The sequence below is a fragment of the Aphis gossypii genome, chromosome 1, assembly GCF_020184175.1.
Source record: "Aphis gossypii isolate Hap1 chromosome 1, ASM2018417v2, whole genome shotgun sequence".
Taxonomy (NCBI): Eukaryota; Metazoa; Arthropoda; class Insecta; order Hemiptera; family Aphididae; genus Aphis; species Aphis gossypii.
The window spans coordinates 61,663,653-61,680,519 of record NC_065530.1 but is presented as its reverse complement, the minus strand read 5'-3'; the positions used below and the strand labels follow the sequence as shown (position 1 = coordinate 61,680,519).

The 16,867-nt window shown below is 30.8% G+C and overlaps 1 long non-coding RNA gene across 2 annotated transcripts; it reads right to left on the bottom strand.

The window, feature by feature from the left end:
- Positions 1 to 4,149: 4,149 nt before the first annotated feature.
- On the bottom strand, positions 4,150 to 9,332 carry LOC126555564 (uncharacterized). Of its 2 annotated transcripts, none has more exons than XR_007606868.1 (3): positions 6,892 to 9,332; positions 6,604 to 6,825; positions 4,150 to 4,373 (listed from the first exon to the last, which is right to left on the bottom strand). It is a non-coding gene; the product is annotated as an uncharacterized LOC126555564 (long non-coding RNA). The 2 variants fall into 2 exon arrangements; XR_007606867.1 differs by having other exon boundaries at positions 6,608 to 6,825.
- Between the last annotated feature and the right edge of the window lie 7,535 nt (positions 9,333 to 16,867).

Below are 16,867 nucleotides of genomic sequence, written 5' to 3'. Positions count from 1 at the left end.
AATCAAATACGTTCTTGCATTCGGTGCAAGAAATTTGAAAAAAAAATTACCATGAACAGACCCACGTGGTTTGGTTATCAATAAAATAAATGTTTTCAAGTTCAGGAAGATGTCTTAAACAGTTTGAAGTTTATTGTTTAATAACCTTAACTCCCTTAACATTTTTGTACAATTTTTTATCTGTTATATTTCTTGTTATATTATTCATCTCTATACTTGGTAAAATTATTTTTATACGAGTATTAAGTATAATAAGTATGTTATCCGTGCATTAATTACGTAATTCACCCATAGATATTATATTATAAAAATCTTATTGAACTTGATACACAGAAAAACATGCCTTTTTCACAACGAGAATTTCTATTAAAATTTAATTTTAATAAAATTTTATTTCCTATGTTGACACACACTCTCTCTATTTCTTTGATTTCACTTCAAGTAAAATTCTAAGTACGAGTATATGCAACTGTCGTCATAGTAAACATTTATAAATAGGTAATGTTATCGTTAAAATGAATGATAAATTATTTATGATTTATGATCGTAGTTTTATTTGGTTTGTTAAGTATTTTATACTATGCATTTATCATAATTGTCATAATAATTATACTTTTTCAAACAGTGATGGTTGTCAACAGTCGGAAAATATGTTTGTTGACAGTTGATACGTATTATTTTAATATAATATTGACATATTGTAATATTGACTATGGATTTTTAGTTGTATTATACTTATGTTTCGTATAATACATTTTAAAAATGAATGAAATGATATAAATAATTTATTATATTTATTTAACTGTTAATTATTATGAATTTTAATTGTAATTTTAATTATATTGAATTATAATTTATCACTAGGTACTTAATTATTTTTCGAAAACTGAAAATACAATTTTGTATTCCCAATTTACTCTGTAAAATCTTTTTCTGGTAGTAAAAATGGACAATGGTCAATTTAATATTAAAATTGTTAAAATACATTGATCAGAAATTATATCTAGATTGTAAATTTAAGTGCTATTGTAAAACTGTATATTATTTGTTTAATTAATTTTAATTAAGATGTAAACTCTGATATATAACCCTAATGAGAGATTAACTGAATGAAACTAAGATAATAAAAAAAATATATTACTAAGCAATTAGCTATACTTACCTAATAGTACAAGTTTCTGATAAACTAATAATTAAAAATATGTCGATATAAAATATAATTTTTATTTAATTCGTTTCGTAAAGATATCAATCATTAAAAAAAATACTAAAAATAATACATAATGCGTTCTATTAATATATTATATTATACACCATATTATAAATACATACTAACTAAAATGTAAATAATACTTTATAAAAAAAATAGACTGAACATTAATTGAGTAGGTGGAACTTATTATACAATATAATAGATTTACTATAGTTTACTTATTCTAAAAACAATAGTACCTAGTTACTACCCACCAATTATTTAACTATTAATTATCAATTGTTTTTATTCACTTTAATTTGTTTATTTTATATTAACAAATAAGCCTAAATGTGTATGGTTATTACTTATTACAGTGATAATCATTAAAAATATCTGGTAATCTTAGGAAATCGTTAGAAGTCTTAGAAAATTCCTGGTCACCTTTATAAATTTAACATCTGATATACAAATCATTTTGTAGTAGTTTACCCTTTAAAAACGAATATACAAAACGATCCGTCGTAAAAAAATAAATATCAATGCGCTTCGTAAACAATAAGTCAATTACTAAAACATTATTTGCTATTATGTGAAATGTCGTTTGTAGAAAACGGATAAAGCACGCGCCTCTCAATCATTCATAAATCATAATATACACGTATACACGAGTACCTATCTACCTATACAAACTGTGAGAAGTGCAAACGTAATATTTGACGTAGTTATGTTTGGAACGCCATCAGTTGACGCTATTATTCTCGAGATTTTTAAATTCGATGTCATCTGGTGAATCGTTATTGTATGAGCGTTGGTATTCCATCAACCGACTTATCACTTAGGTTAAAATCAAGTGTTTAGTTTGTGTAAATATTATTTTCGAGCGATTTGGACTTGTAAAATATGCAGTTTTATTCCTCGAGGATTTCAACCGACTCTTAACGTTGTACCTACACGTTTCGACCGTGTCTGGTGTGATACGGATGCCGACGAACGCGCGGATGTAACAAATTTAATACGTCATGCATAGTAAATATAATTGTTGTATTTTTTTTCCGCGAGGTGTTTGAACCGCAAACACCGAGCGATGAGTGACCGTTCATTAAGAACAACACGCTAATAACTCATCGCGGCGGCGTGTGATTACTGATTAGATAGTCATCATAACGAGAAAGAACGTTTAAAACGTTTCATTTACGGAACACACATTCAAAATATATAAGACGTTATTGAATCGTCTTCGATAGTGAGATAATATAAAAAAATAATCACACCGAAATTTCATATTATATTTTACTATCGTCGTCGCCACCAACACAATCTCATCACATTGTGACACAGCCGATTCTACGGAATATAATAACAATAATAATGGAAAAAAAAAACGCTTTGGACGCAAAAAGTTTTCGTTTCAAAATTGAATGGCTTATTGTTGTATATAGGATTTTTTTCGGCCCAAGTCATATTATTATTATTATTAGTATTACTGCTGTCGTAGACGCTCGCTATCCGGAGCAGATTCACGGAACGCGGCGGGGAAAGGCTGAGGAGAAGTATAGACTCGCGAGTCGTGAGAACCGGCGCCGGAGTTCCGATAAATCGTATGTATATTCAATAATATCGCGTGCTCTCGGATTACACGTCGGATAACAGCTGCAAAATCGCTGACCGATAACAGCATCGTATATATGCACACCACAGTCATGATATAATACGTAAGAATAAATCGCTAATATTGGCACGACGACGTGATCGCAGACTGCACACGACCCTCTGCCGTATATACCTTACAATAAAACGTATGATTATAATAATGCACGTCATATTATTATACTTGACGTACATCACGGTTGCGGTTTCGCCGGTCGCTCGGACATCCGAATATCATCGCCTTCGAAGACGCGTTGCCTCGAGTTCGCCGTTATCTACTATAATATAGTACTATTATATCTCACTAAATTGGGGGCCGTATTATAATAATATCGTACGCGAAATACCTGTAGCCTATAAACGCACACTGCGCAGTTGTATACAGACCGACCCGGAGAAGACAGTCCTTGACGGACTTACGATATTTTAATAATACAGTATACAAATACGAGTACAATAATAATATGTCATATCGCTGATCGCCGTCCTTCGATGAGCGCGGAGAGACGAGTGCGCGCATGCCTAATATATCTAGTATTCTAGTTGGAAGAAAATCGCATTAATGAACGATTTTCATTTTTCTGAATAATATTAAAATATATAAGTATTTGTTATAATATGTTACAGTGTCACACACACATTACTGATTGGCTTGGGTTGGGCGAGTTCAGTTTTAAAAATTTCTCAAAATGTAAATTATGATAGGTATATTACGTGATATAGTTAGAGCTCTAATACAACCATTTGTTAACTATGGTTTTCATTCTGGATAGGTATGATTATAATTCTTATTATATTATAAAATTAGAAACTAAAATTAATTATTTATTAAAATTGGATCTATTCTTCGTGCCAAAACTTTTCAACGTAAAATCTAAGCTTATGCCGAATGTTTTATAAATATGAATAGGTACCTATTATTGAAAATTTATTGCATAATTAATTTTAAGGCAAATGTTAATTTAGTTTTATTCAGGTCAAAAACTATATTTAGACAGCATGGACCATATACAATTATGTATTATTTAGGTTAGGTTAGGTTTGGTGCTGTAACCCAAAATAAATATTTAATTATTTTGATAATTATAAATAATTTAAAATTCTATTCCTTCAATTATTAACCTAGCACATAACTAATTTAATTTTTTTATTGATTTAATAAACTATACAGTAATAATATTAATCTCTATACCTTATCTTTAATAAGTTATTTAAGGTGATATAAATATTATTTTTTATCATTCATATGATTTAATTTTATATTAATATATGGAACTTTAATCTCTGACACAGCCGTAAGGATTTAATCATTTAGAGCTGATCCAAATATTTTTAATTGTGCTTTTATATTTCTCTTATAGTCTTATTAGTTATTGCTTATTGTTAGAATAATTAAAAATATTGGTATCATAAAAATAGGTACATTATTGTAAGTACATTATAATGTGTAGTTATCTATTGAACCTGTGACTTCTAATTGAGTCCATAGCTTGTAGTATTTACTATTAGTGTGCTTTTCCGCCAATTGCACCTGAAACAGTATAGGTATATTGGATTAAAAATTATGTGGAAAAAATACGCGAGTGCCTAAACGAGTGTACGTGTAAGTACTCGTATAACGCAGAGTTTTCCATCTGTATATACCGAGAAATCAATTGAGCGACTTCAGTGTATACTTTTTATGTGGGTACACACTTAACGGATGAACTTTAACCATTTCCGTACATATACGCCCGGGTATTGCAGCGGGAAAATGCCACCTAAATTATGGAGGCTGCAAAAATATAGGAAAATACTGTTGGATATAAAACCGTTTTGCGTCGTAAAATCGGGAATATATTTTAAAGCCGGTTCCAAGGAGGTCCTTAAAAGTTACGCCGATGTGTCTTTCTGCATGGTTTATATATACATAATGTATAATATATATACGATTCGGGGATTAAAGGCAGCCGAAAATTTGATGACTTTTCGCGTCTTCTGACGAAATTATCGTTTTTAATTTTGCGCTGAGGTATTTTAATCACGTTCCCCGTTACAATATATTCGTGTTATATTCAGACTCAGAAGTTTCGTTGCTAAGACTAAGATTTAAATAAATTTTAAAATAACGGCGTGCACTAAAATTCCACCGATCTAGTGAAAATTTAAAGCGACCCGGCTCGCTCGGAATCCGTCGCGTTATCGCGAGAATCGCACTAACACACATTTTCGCCGAGAGAAAGAGAAATACAGAGATTAGAGAGAGACACCGTAAAAGATAATTCTACGGACATCGTACGCACGAGGAGCAAACATATTATTATTATGGTATTATACATTACCCACCCGCACCGTTGTAGTTGCCTGTTTGTCAACGATATAAAAAAGAATAAGTCATTTGCCGCGGTCGTATTACCCGTACGCGCGTACAAGTAACGATAAATATTGCGCAGGACAATAATAATTATCGACTTGTAAGTGTGTATAACATATCATGCTATATTATAGTTTATATATTGTAGTTATAAAGGACACGCTCGGACCGTATGTCGTACTATGTCGGCTCAGACGTTATCCTCGTTTTGAATCTCTTCGCAGACGTTACAGTATTCTGGTACAACCAACAAACATAAACATGCCGATTATTTTATCGTATACAACACTTATTATTTTAAAATCTATTATGTTTTTACATAACTCCAGTCGAAATAAAATATTTTTTTTTTAATAGTGTTATTTATTTAAAAAACAACAAACATAGTATAAGATTGCACATTCTGAACCAAAATATTGTTCAAAGCATTGAAATAGGTACGTCATACAAAATATCTAAATTGGGACAAGTAGTTTATGAGTTATAAATATTAAAAATTTTGGCGAATGAAGCGGTGAGATACAGGGATAAAAGTATTAAACTTAAAAATTAGAACGATAAAAATATGATTTTTTTTTTTTTTTATGTTGTTTTATATTAACTTGAGAAATAAATTATTGAATATTAATATTTTTTTCAAAAGCATTAATAAATTTTTAAATAATGAGAGTTGTTTGTAAAAAAAAACAACAACAAAAATCGCTCAGTAGGTATATACGTATTATTAATACATAGTATACGTACTCGAACAGTCGTCTTGTTTCTCGGGACACGCGGTCGACTTAACGCGACGTGATCTGGACAGGGAGCGGCGTCATCGGCAGCGACATTAATCATATAATAATATTATTATACGCACTAATGAAAAAATAAACAGCAGGCATGTCAGCTTAAGTTTCATTTTCACCATATTATAATCGCTCAGGTTCCCCGTAGACACGGAAAAACGATATCCACGGGATAATGTAAATTATGATTACGGCGTTCAATATTTTAGCGTTTATTCCGAGTCCGCGTGGAACATATAATATTTTCGTGCACTGCGCTGCAACGTTAGCTGACACGATTTTACTCTCATGTGCTTTTCCAGTAGGATAAACGAGCTCGAGCTCACCGGCTCTTTCCAAATCGTATGTGTACGTACACTGCACGCTGTACATAATTATTATGATGATGATGATAATCATAATATTATTGAAAATAGGTGTAATTCGGTCGTAAAATAGTCACGTGTAGGCACGTATCAGTTATTATCGGACGGACACCCGTCCGGCTAGCATTCGAAGGTACTACCTATATACACCACCACGACTTACGGGCCTAACCGATCGATATGAGTGTAATACTCTTACACGGTATAACGTATGTGTATTATATATATATATAATATGACATGGACATTATCTACCTACTTGTGTTGCTGTGGTGCGTCCGTACCACACCACTTGTCATACAGTCGGGCGAGCAAACGTTATCCGCCGAGCTTATCGTGAGTGTTTCATATTTTTTTTTCTATGTCCGAATAAGAGCCGGGCACGAGATAAACCCTAGAGTATAACGACCTCGAGAAAATGCCGTTGTCTCGCCGCCGCCGGTCCGGACGTCGGTTTTAAAACCACCGACAATTGACCTAAAAACAAAAACAAAATACGAATAAAAACAGTGATCAACCGACTCAACCCTATTGGTCGTTTACCCTCTATCTCGGTCGCGGTATCTCGGTCCAATTATTATGCCGTTGTGCGCAATACTGCTCTGTTGGTCGTACGACCGCGTATATTATAGATGGACCCGGCGCGTTATCTCGTCGCGCCGGGTACACAATTTAATAACAATATCACTACGACGATTATTATTATATTTTACAGTCGCCGAGCTCGCTTTACTTTATTATTATTTCAATTGGAGATAATTTTTTTTTCGGTCGCGAGAACCAGTCCAACGCTGCTCTTATATTGTGCGTGCGTTGTACGACCGTAGTTGTACGTGTACTCGTATGTAGTGCATGGCGTATTTCGTTACGGCGACTTACAGTCGTCATCGTCGTCGTCGTCGTCGTCGACGGACACGATATCATGTTATTATTTATTGCTCGTCATATTTTCTACATGACTACGTGACGACGACGACGATATTCCCATGTATTTTGTGTTTCATTAAAACATTCTACACGAACTTTACACCGACGATCGTTTTTTTTTTTATTTTTATCTTAAGCCCAATTATTTAAAATGTACCTACGTATAATAGTCACCATTATCAGAAGAAAGTATAATAATTGTACCGTACGACATACTCCAAATGCTGGTCCCGTGTAGCCATATAGCCAGGTATAATTCGTATGACACATTTATAATTAAGTAAGAAATATTATCATCTCTTATATTTACATAGTTGTCATTATCATAATATTAATATATGCATTATTCTATTCACTTCATTAAAATATTTATAGATACCCACCATGGTACTATATAATTATTAACATTTACCTCTTTTATTATATATCTTGTGTTCGGATATTTATCATAACAATCACAATCGTATTAAATAATATTTCTTAATTGTTTCAAAACAATAAAATTGAAGACGGCTAGATACTCGGTTAAGAAGTCGGAGCACATATGCAGCGGCGCTATATAATACATGTTCGTTGATCTTATATTATTGAAAAAGTTTCTCGATACAATAAATAAAAATTCGGAGTTTTAAATGGATATCCAGAAGTATTTTATTGTTCCCTCCAAACAGTTTTAGTATAATATACTGATTACGGATGAGCATAAAAGATCGGCGCTTATTCGGGTTTCGCTGATCCCCGACAATGGGCCGTTATACGATAGAATTGACGCATATATATACTAATATAGTAGTATACAATACATATATCGAAACTCTACTTTTCGCCAAAAGTGTTTTATTTTTCGATCGATACGTTTTTCCAGCACGTTGCGCGGAAAACGTGTCGTCGCGTTGACGCAATTACATTGAAAACATGCGATGAAATATTAATGTAATATCAAATCAAATCGTGTGCTCTAAAAATTTGAATAATTTGTTAACCAGCTTTCAGTTAAAGTTGCGTGTTACATATAACGTCACAAGGACAAAATAATATATTTTATTGCATTATTTGAAATTAGAGTTTTAGGTTAATTTAAAACGAAATCGTTTTTACTAACGCTCACCCGCGTCTACGCTGTGCTGGGATATTAAATCTGACCAACAAAAATGACATAAAAATAAAATAGCAGCTCCAAATTAAAAGGTGCAATACAAAGTTAAATTATTAAGTTAAAAAAATATAAAAAGTTTCTAAAATTCGACCTCATACAGTATTATATTATTATAATACCATTTTTTTTCACGTTTGAATATTAATTAAACATAATTTTATAAAATTACAAATACCAGTATGTCCGCCGCGTCCCGATTGTGCTCATGGTAGGTATTAGATAAATTCATGACCAGATATTAGATATCAGTATACCTATAACGATTCCACACATTAATATTATAATATATACTACATAAAGGTATATATTATGTAAATAAGTCAAGCAGTAGAAACAACGTCAGCGGACGGTCAAAAGGGATTTCGTCAAAAAATTCGTCGTCGTCCATCAATCCCTCGGGCTGCAGAGTCGTCTGTCACACGTACGCACGTACGAACGACAACGACGTTGACAAATCTTGACATTTCGCGAATCAGATACGTGTACGACGCGTTGAGTAGTATTATATATACGACCGCCACCAAAAATGACATTTTCTTTTTACACGTTAAAATATTTAAAAAAAAACGAAATACCAAGAAATAACGTTCTTCAAGTCAAATCTGATTCGGTGACGTTTGACAAACGACGGTAACACAGTGTTCGATTTCTACAACTAACATAATGACTGCGATTTTCATTGTATATTATTTTTTCGTCACTATAGATTTGTACGTTTCGTATAAAGCAAACATAGTTTTAACTTGAAATTTCGAATTTCACTTTCGCTACTTATTAGTCAGTGCTAAGATACCAACTCAATATTGCTGATAAAAGTTATTAATTTTAAATTCACAACTACATAATATTATCTATATCAAAGATCTCAGAACCATAATATGGTATTAAAATACCATTTTTTTTTTTTAATAATTACTATATTTCCTTAGTGCACATTGAATTTAAAAGAAAATAGCAATACAATTTAAAAAGTAAATTATAGTTATTTTAAAAATCTTTATTATTTATTATAAATAAATAAACTAATATTTTCATATTGTTTCAGAAATTATTCAAATGTCCTTTATGGTAGTTACTAGTTACGTAAAACTATCAATGTGATAGTTAAACAAACATGTTTAAGATAGATTCGCAACAATTAGAAAACAATTGAGTTATTATTAAATGTAATAGTAATGCAGTTATTTTATTATGCGTTGATATTATTTTTTGTATTGGGTAATGAACTATGCAGGTAATTTTTATGACTAGAACAGAATATATTACCATTTATCATACTTTGGTGGTAAGCCGATGACAAAATGCTAACTAAATTGTCTAATTAATTACGGGAATTATTTTTTTTATTTTTTTTTTTTTTTTGTATCATAGTACAGTAATATTTCATTCGTAAATTTGTGGAGGCATATACGATTACGAAAAAAACTCGAAGTATACCTAACATTAGATGTATAATATATAGTTTGAACATTTTTTTTTTTTTTTATTCTTCTTTGATCTCATTGTAAGATTATTATTATTATTATTTTTTCCACCCAACACACATACATAATAATACGTAGGTATAGCGTATAAAACGTGTAGCATGAGGATGTGTGCTGAAGCATGTGTCATTACTCGGGCGGTCATTACGGGAATAATAATAATAAGAAAAAAAACAGTGCTAGCAATACGTATGCGTGAGAGCGAGAAAGACTGAGTGAGAGGGTAAAGCGAGTGAAGAGAAGAGAAGCCTTTCCTTGAGGAAATTATACGTTCGGCTGTCGTGGGTCCGATTTTTATCATTATATACCAATTGTACAGGTGGTGTTGAGTTTAAATGTTGACGAATAGTCCGTTATAATATTATTATTATTATATGACTACACATAAGCCGTGTCTCCGGACGCGTTACGACATTAGCTGGCTACTTATGCGTTTATCTCCGTGTGCCAAGTGTCATTAAAATACCTCGTAATATTGTATTTTCGGTTTGAGATACAAACACGCTTTTGTGTGGTTTCCGTGCGTTTATCCGGAAAACGGTCTCCGCAAGTCGTCGAGTGTTTGTGTAGGTGCGAACTATATATTGTCATCTTCGTATCCTGAATTAAATTCATATATTATTCCCTGAGATCATTACGTGGACGTGTATGTAGATTTTATCCTTCTTTTTACGATAGTTAATTAATTAAAATTGCAATTTCAATTTTATATATTGAGATACATTGCACGCGTAGGTTATATTATGTTATTAACAGAGTAGTGTCCAATATTGTTAGGCGCAGTATCGTTATAGGTATAGGTACACAAACATCTATATTCTATAATTAATGCATCAAATAAATTGTAAATATTATTTTACTGATATAAAAGTCTATTATTTTTTAGTCTGCAGAATGTTATTTTTTTATTATTACAAACATTGGTATGCTTTTCATGAAGTATTAATTCCATATCAAAAGAGCTATCTATTTATAAATCGAAATTTCCAAACCAAATTACTTTTATTTTTTTTATTTTAAATAAAATAACAAGAACTACCTACTCTTTCGTATATATATATTTCTGAAAATGTAAAATTTATATTTATATTACATATAATTCTTGTATAAAATGAAATGTGACTTTTAGAAATAAAAAGGAACCGTAATTAAATTTGTATATATTATTATTTCTAAACAAAAACAACCGACTACATAATTAATTTATGTAAAAAAGAGAAGAAATATAGTTACTATAATATGTTTTCAAAAAGTATAATATTATTCCATTTCGTCAAAAGATTGTCTGTGCTCTAGACTATATTTGAATAAAATTGAAGAATAATATATTAAATACATTTTCCGGTGAACAAATCAAGAAAATTGTTCTTATTGTATCAAAAATACTGAGAATATTTTAATCTTATATTCACTTAGAATATTGTTTCGATTTATTTTCATTTCATTAATTTTCTTAGATTAATAAGAAATAATAACGAAAATAAATTCGTTGCATAAAATATAATACTATTTAAAAGGGGATTTTTTTTATATATATATAAATTGTATAAATAATAATATGCTATAATATGTGTTAAAATATTTAAAATATTAGAATTAACTTAGTAATATGTATACATAATAAAATACTTTATTTGTTGTCTGTGTTAACGAAACATCCAGTTAAGGAGAATGACCCTATCTCTGCAAAGGAGTGTTCGTATTATAATATAAAGACTAGTCTTTTTATTACGATGTCGTGGATCAGATGAGTCTAAGAAAACAGTTTATTATTACTTTTTTATTTCTCATCTACCATGGTCGAATATGGGACCATTAGAAAACCGATTTCTTAATCTGTTTAAGCTTATTTTTATATTTATCTTGGTTATAAGTAAGTACATAATAAATTTTTTTTCTTATGGTTATTAACTAATAAATTGTATTGATACGTGAGAGATAGAATAAAACGCGATGTTAAACTAATAATGTGAACCCGTTAAAAACATTGTTATTTAATTAAAAAAAGAAAAAACTATACATCTAGTGTAAAAGTAGAACTCAACACTTCTCAATATACTATTGCGTTTAAAAAATACGGATATTATTTCAGAAAGTATTTTTTATACAATTATTTATATTATACATAACACGTATAAACATTTATTTTATTTTATTGTGTGCTTGTAAGTTTTATCCTAATGAGAAATAAAACAAACACAATTCAGAGCCTCTGCAGACAGTGATCATGAAAATTATTAAAGAATGGTGTAAATTTGATTTCTTAAGGTTTTGAATGAATTTCAATTTAAACGTATAAGTTTTCTACAGGTACGTATTTAACGTTTTTCTCCGAGAGAATGACAGTTTAAAATCGTTTCTGTGTTATAGACAACAGCATACACAAATACTTACACGGGTGTGGATAATATAATATAATACAATCGCAGTAATTGTCAACATCTGACCATAGATGGTACTCGAGAAGGAATTAAAAAAAAGTCAATATTTGTACGAGTGTCGCATATATAAGATACCGCTTTGACGCGTTAACACGAATGCGCACTTAAATACGATTAATCCGTGAAAGTTGACTCCTGGTTTTTAGATCACTTCGTCCCGACGATCGCACGCGATTAAAGTCCACACGATAAGATTTTGTTCTCAATTTTCAGGTCAGCGTATTTGTATAATATAAATTTCTCGGTAACCCTTCGAATTACCCGACCTAACCGAATAAGCCAATAATTTATTTATCTGTATTACCTAACACGTATGACCTGTATTATACTATGTACATAATATGATCTATAAAAATATTGATAGCTAATAATAAAAATTAATTGCATACTATCTGTACGTATAATAAATAACCTGAATACAAATTTTGTAATTGATTTACATAGATAATTCTTTCTAATTAACTTAAAAAAAAAAAAAAATATCTTTTTTAAAACGTCTCCCATCATTTATATAATATATTATATATATATAAATTTTTTCATATTAAAAACAAAACTCAAATCATTCACTGGAAATTATTCACAAGATATAATATAATGTAATTTTGCCACCAACAACACATTCTTTCTTCCAGCATCTCCTTTTTCGGTTTATTTTCTATTCGAATTATTCAACAGTCGCTAATAAATCTTTCTTAGAAAATATCCGATTGTGCTAAAAATAATGTAGGTAGTGAGTCGTAAAATAATCCAATTCTTCCGGGCATTTCGATATTTTCGGATCGTAAACAATAATTACCGACCAACAACAAAAGATTTTATTGGTAAACCGCATCATAAAATACAGTTGGCTTTTAGACACTGATTCGAAATCAGTAATCGTACGGTTTTTATATTTTTTAACGCCTCTACATAATAGGTTTAAATTTCCACCTTAATCATAAATATGTACGAATATCAACTAATTTTTGACTGTGTTAAATGAATTCCCGTGCACGATCACATTAATACAATAATGTATCATATGGCTAAAAATCGTTTAAAGAAAAACGTGTTGACCTAACTCACACACACAAATAATCATCTGTTTTAAACAGTATAACCACGAGCGGTATTATACAAACGAACGCATTTTTCGTTCAATATTCATTATAATATACCTACATTTTATAAAATCTATTATTTAAACGTAGGTGAGTATAATAATAAAGATAAGCATAAATTAAATCGAAACGGATACACGATAATATGATCATGTACCATATTATGTTGTGCATACATTATTTATATTATTATTATATTCTTTGAAATGCTATGCGCAGTTATATTGTTGTTACATCGTTGTCTCCTTGTTAATATTTAAAATCATGTATTGTTTTTTAAACATCAACTGACAATGCGCGTTTGACATAATAAGTTGGGTACATGTGTGTATATTATTATTACTATTATACATAATATTAAATTATTACACAGGCATGGTACACAGGCATTCAACAAATCTTAGATATACTAACGAATCACGTAAATTAATAGCAACGCATCATGTGAACACTATTATAATAAAATACACCATATATCACGTTTCTCGTGAACCGGATAGGATATAATATTATGTGATACAGACATCCCTCCTATAGTAGTGTATGTGACTTAAACTGTATACAATTGCTCAACAGCTAGGAATTTATATAATCGCAAACGGATATTTATTTTATGTGTGCATGTGCTTCAATATGTCCTAACTCATAGCAACAATAATAAGAAAAGAAAAATACATTTTTTATACTATAAAAACACACACACAAGCACAGATAAAGCCAATATTTAATTGTGCTTGAAAATTATTTTTAAATAAAAAAAAAAAACCAGTGACACGGAAAAGTAAGTTTATAGCAATAATATTTTAATTATTTCACCAACAATAGTATTCCGTTTTTAATAATGTCCAAGATTTTAAACGTACTACATTAAACGTTGTATAGGGTTCGTCGTATTGATTTGTAAAAATATATTAACTTATTTTTTGATGAATTTAAACTTTAATTATATTTTGTTCCGTTGTCGGAGTTAGGTCATGCGATACGCGGGCAAAATAAAAGCGTGACAAGTTGTGCAACGTCGCAGATGGTTACACTTCTTTAGCGCTCCGGAACGGAATAAAGTTTCGAATCGGTGAAGAAAGACTTTTAGATCGGTATACGACAGGCTACATCAGACATCCTACGCGAAATCCCGTTATAGTGAAAAAATCGCTCGAAAGTGTTGCTCTCGAGAAAAACAAAAACGCGCACATATTATTAATATATAATACTATATACAATTTACGTTTCATGGTTTACCTCGAGGAAGTCTGTTTACGGACATTGAAAACACATTCGTCTTTTGAACGGACTCGTCTCACCATTACACGTGATAAAATACGACCCGATGTGCTCCTGCCCGCGAGTCCGGCCGAAACGTGGGAAATCACGTGCGGTCGAAACGGGTAAAATCACGCGCTCGCCTAATCGATCATAAACGTCGTCCACCTCTGCAGCAGCTATTATGTACGCGCACACACACACAGGAGTATTGGTATATATATATCATTAAAATATTGTAACACGCGTACCTATACACATAATATGATATCGTATGGCGTAATGTTGATAGTAATTTATGCACCGACTTATGTAGTCTTAAGCGCGTCCGTCGCGTGTTGTTGTAAATAAAGACACCGATTATTGTGTATATAATAGCATACCCGTATATACATAAAATATAAATATATAATACTATTATAAGGCACGGTAGTCGATAATCGTTTCTTTTCGGAAAACGAATTCGATCCTATAGCCCGTGTATACCTATAATATTACAATGCAGCGACCCGACGTCGCTATACCTACTACTATTATTATTATTATTATGCCGTATTATGCATATTATAATAATGTATTACGGGTCGTCCGAGGCTCGATTATCTCGCCACTGCTGCTGCTGCTGCTGCTGCTGCAGCTCACGCGACGATCCATCGTTACGATTTCGTGATCCGTCTGTGTGGCTAAACGGTTCACTGGAATATACCGAAATCGTCGTAATAACGTCCGCCGGGAAGAAGAAAAATTGTTTATACATAATGTATAATATTATGAAAACTAAACGTCCCCCGGGTGGTCAGTTATACCCCATCATACCTATTACTATTACTCGACCACTCCTACGTTGAAATTTCAATTTTAAAATCATTCTATATTATAATAGTACAATATTTTTACCTATTAGTTATTAGTTAGTTGCATACTAATGTATTCTTCACTAGTTAAAGTATCTTTGTTGCTACCGTTGTTGTAAGATTTATTTTTTTCTGGTTTGACCATGTATTCATATTTCATAATCAAATTTATTTATATATATATACATTTTTGATGCGATACCTACTCTGAATATAACGTGATATTATAATTTTCGTTATTCTATTTCTAATTATATTTTAGTACACATATAACAAGCTAAACTGTTACCTTTAGAATTCTATTATGCGTTCATACTTTTTTGTTTAGTAATTTATTATAAATGAAAAATAATTATGTATGTGTTATAAGATATACTAAACATTCTAAATGAGTTATAATATTATTTTGTACACTATTCATTCACTTGGTATGCGTATTATTAATTTCTGTTTTCATCTAAAACTTTTTAATTTCAATTACATAGTTTAATGAGAGACGACAGAAGAAAAACGCACGTAAGTGTAGTTGAAGCGTTTTCTCTGTAGCCGAGGCTGTTCGATTATTAGAACATTAAAATGCTTCGCCTTCGAAGCTAGAACGAGTGGTTGAACAAACCATATACTGCACCTCAATATACGTTATAAAATCGTTATAAAATGTATATAATATGGTATGTATAGGTATACACATATACACAAACGAGTTGCGAAAATAATATTGATTTATTGTACTTGAACATTCTCATCGTCTAAAAACGGAGGGGGGCTCTAAATTGTAACAGTAAGTACTAAGTACCCAGTAACGCGCGTATTACGTATTCAATACACGCCGAAGTGGTGTAATGTAGATTTAACATAATATTTGATCAGAATTTACGTAAATTTTGTGACAACGCTGCTCGAATGAGCATATTGTTGTATATACTTATACGTCGAATGTTATAAACTAGCGTACTGTAGCTATTCATTATTATATAATTTATAAAGTTTAAAATAATAGGAACTTTAAAAATCGGCACAGATTTTTAAATTGAGTGTCTTTGAATGTTGGGTAATTTTTAATTTTTTAGGACTTTTGTGGCTATATTTTTACATAGTTTAGAGTGATTTAACAAGTATACCTTCTTCTATTTTTAATGCATTTATTGCATTTTTAAAGCTATGCGAGGATGTTCATGATAACCAATTTTAGTCGGAACGCAGTTTACGGCGTGGTGTGTTATTTCGCGGAACAAAGTATAATATTATATACAATTTACGTACCTTATATTTTGTATGTGCTTTAATAATTAAA